At 42.2% G+C, this 3,629-nt stretch overlaps 1 pseudogene; it reads left to right on the forward strand.

Moving 5' to 3' along the window:
• Positions 1–545: 545 nt before the first annotated feature.
• Positions 546–3,371, forward strand: LOC129491815 (apoptosis-inducing factor 1, mitochondrial-like; annotated as a pseudogene).
• Positions 3,372–3,629: the final 258 nt, after the last annotated feature.

Consider the following 3,629-nt stretch of genomic DNA (forward strand, 5'->3'; position numbering starts at 1 on the left):
AGGTTGGTCTTGAACTCTTGACCTCGTGATCCACCCACCTTGGCCTCCCAAAGTGCTGGGATTACAGGTGTGAGCCACCGTGCCTGACCTCCTTTATCCTTTTTTATACACTTGCATTCTGCTCTGTAAATGGTTTTTAGGATGGAAAATTAATCCTCCAGTCTCAACATGTGTACTTGAACCATTCTCACAGTCTTCATTTCTGATTGAGATCTTTCCATCTTGCATCAGCTCCACTTCTTTTCTGGAACTCTGTCCTTTATTATTTTTATATTTTTTGGCCAATCATCTCCCTAGGATTCTGCCAACAGATGAGATGTAGGTCTCCTCAAAGCTTTTACAACAAGTAGGTGACTAGCTTTTTACTTCCTAATATACAATGTAGACTTTTGCAAGGATATTGTGAATAATTAAATTGACAGTATTCCACAATCATTAGGGAAAAAATTAAGTGTAAAAACATAAACATTAATGGTGTTTGACCCGTTGGTCTGATGTGAATCCAAGGAAACGAAAGGAAGAGGTTCCTAGTAGCAGTTGCTGAAATGTTCTGGTGTGGAGACCTTGTGGTGGGTGCTTTGAAGCAGAAGCTGGTGCCCTTGGTGCAGATGGTGTGCGTCTGCAACCTAAGGCAGAGGAACTGGCTTCTAGGCAACTTGTTCCAGCACTGGATGTTCCTCTAGAACTCCAGATGACATGACAAATGGCTAGCTCTGGTGCACCAGGAGGCAGAGTACATAATTCTGCATTAAGTCCTTATTGTGGGCTTATCAACAGTAGGAGCTGGTGCATATGCCTACAAGAGAATAAAGGATAACCAAAAAAGATATAATGAAAGAATGCTAGGGTTAGGGCTGACATCAGAAGAGAAGCAAAAAAGGGCCACATTATCTGCTCTAGATGGAGAGCCAGTTCCTCCAGCCAGCTTACCAAATCATGTCCCTTTCCTGCTAACTGGTGGAAGAAGTGCTGTTTTTGCTGCAGCCAGAGCCACCTGGGTTCGGGATCCTGGGGCCGGGGTCCTGATTATGTCTGAAGATCCTGAGCCGCCATACATGCAATCTCCTCTTTCAAAAGAACCATGGTACAGCAACAACAACAACAACAACAAACTATCAACAGAGTAAACAGCCTACTGAAAGAACATATTTGCAAACTATGCATCTAACAAAGGTCTAATATCCAGAATCTATAAGGAACTTACACAAATTTACAAGCAATGAACAACCCCATTGAAAAAATGGGTAAAGGACATGAATAGACACTTTTCAAAAGAAGACATGGCCAACAAGCATATGAAAAAATGCTCAACATCATTAATTATTAGAGAAATGCAAATCAAAACCACAATGAGATCCCATCTCACACCGGTCAGAATGACTATTATTAAAAAGTCAAAAAATAACAGATGCTGGTGAGATTGCTGAGAAAGGGAATGCTTACACACTGTTGGTGGGAGTGCAAATTAGTTCAGCCAGTGTGGAAAGCAGTTTGGTGATTTCTGAAAGAACTTAAAACAGAATTACCATTCAAGCCAGCAATCCTATTAATGAGTATATACCCAAAGGAATATAAACCATTCCACCATGAGACACATGCACGTATATGTTCGTTGCAACATTATTCACAATAGCAAAGATATGGAATCAACCCAAATGCCCATCAGTGGTAGACTGGATAAAGAAAATGTGGTACATATACATACACCATGGAGTATTACATAGCCATAAAAAGAATGAAATCATGTCCTTTGCAGCAACATGGATGGAGCTAGAGGTCACTATCCTAAGTGAACTAACACAGGAACAGAAAACCAAATACCACATGTTTTCACTTATAAGTGGGAGCTAAACATTGGGTACATATGAACAAAAAGCAGAGAATAATGCACACTGGGGCCTACTTGAAGGTGGTGGGTGGGAGGAGGGTGAGGATCGAAAAACTATCGGGTACTATGCTTATTACTTGAGTGATGAAATAATCTGTACACCAAACCTCTGTGACATCCAATTTACCTATGTAACAAACCTGCACGTGTACCCTTGAACCTAAAATAAAAGTGAAAAACAAAAATTCCAAAAGAACTGTCGTTTTCAGATGACTCAGATGTCACAAAACACTGTGATTCAGCCAGTAGAATGGAAAAAGAGAGAAGCATGTATTTCCAGCCACCTCTTTCTGTGTCTCTGCCCAGGACTTGCCTCACACTGAGAATGGTGTTGTGGCCATCCTCACCAGGCAGAAGATGGTATAGCTGAAAGTGAGAGGCAACACAATGAAACATAACGATGGCTCCCAAATAGCCTATGAAAACTGCTTGATTGCAACAAGAGGTCCTCCAAGAAGTCTGTCTGACATTGATGAGGCTGGATCAGAGGTGAAGAGCAGAGCAACACTCTCTAGAAAGACTGGAGACTCTAGGACTCTGGAGAAGATTTCATGGAAGTCAAGTCAGGTATGGTTTTATCGGTGGGGGCTTGCTTGGTGGTGAACTGGCCCGTGCTCTTGGCAGAAAGGGTTGGAGCCTTGGGCACAGAAGTGATTCAACTGTTTTCTGAGAAAGGAAATATGGGAAAGGTCTTCTGCAAATCCCTCTGCAACTGAACCATGGAAAAAGTCAGACGAGAGGGGGTTAAGATGATACCCATTGCTATTGTTCAACCGGTTGGAGTCAGCAGTGGCAAGTTACTCATCACGTTGAAACATGGTGGGAAGGTAGAAACTGACCACATAGCAGCAGCTGTAAGCCTGAAGCCCAGTGCTGAGTTGGCCGAGAACTGTGGGCTGAAAATAGACCCAGATTTTTGTGGCTTCTGGGTAAATGTAGAGCTATACGCATGCCCAAACATCTGGGTGGCAGGAGATGCTGCATGCTTCTATGATATAAATCTGGGGAGGAGGTGGTTAGAGCACCATGATTATGCTTTTGTGAGCAGAAGATTGGCTGGAGAAAATATGACTGGAGCTGCTAAGCCGTACTGGCATCAGTGTTCTGGAATGATTTAAGCCCTGATGCTGGGTATAAAGCTATTGGCCCACAGTTGGTGTTTTTTCAAAAGCAGCTGTGCAAGACAACCCAAAATCTGCGACAGAGCAATCAGGAGCTGTTACCTGATCAGAGAGTGAAACAGAGTATGAGGCCTCAGAAATTACTCTTCCTCCCAGCACCCCTGCAGTTCCAAGCCTCCTCTCCAAGGAGAGGACTACAGCAAAGGTCACATTTCTGATCCCAGGGACAAAGTGGTCATGAGGATCATGCTATATGGAACATCTTTAACTGAATGCCAGTAGCAAGGAAGACCACTGAGGATGGTGAGCAACTTGAAGATCTCAAAGAAGTGGCCAAACTATTCAACATTCATGAAAACTGAAGCCCACAGTGGAATAGACAAGCCCTTCAGTGTCCCTGAGAGTGGGTTGCATGGGTAAAGGACCATTTTTTTTAAATTCAGCAAACTTTCTCTCTGTATATAAATGTGAGTAATCAAGTCTCTTGTGAATGTTTTCAACCATGTAGGCAAATTCTTAATTTTCACTTCATGAAAAAAATCTGATTCTTCTAAAAACAATTAAAGAATTAGGAATTAGACATTAAACATTAAACAATAAAACACTTCACAAAAAAATGA

Source organism: Symphalangus syndactylus, chromosome 10 (assembly GCF_028878055.3).
Source record: "Symphalangus syndactylus isolate Jambi chromosome 10, NHGRI_mSymSyn1-v2.1_pri, whole genome shotgun sequence".
Classification (NCBI taxonomy): Eukaryota; Metazoa; Chordata; class Mammalia; order Primates; family Hylobatidae; genus Symphalangus; species Symphalangus syndactylus.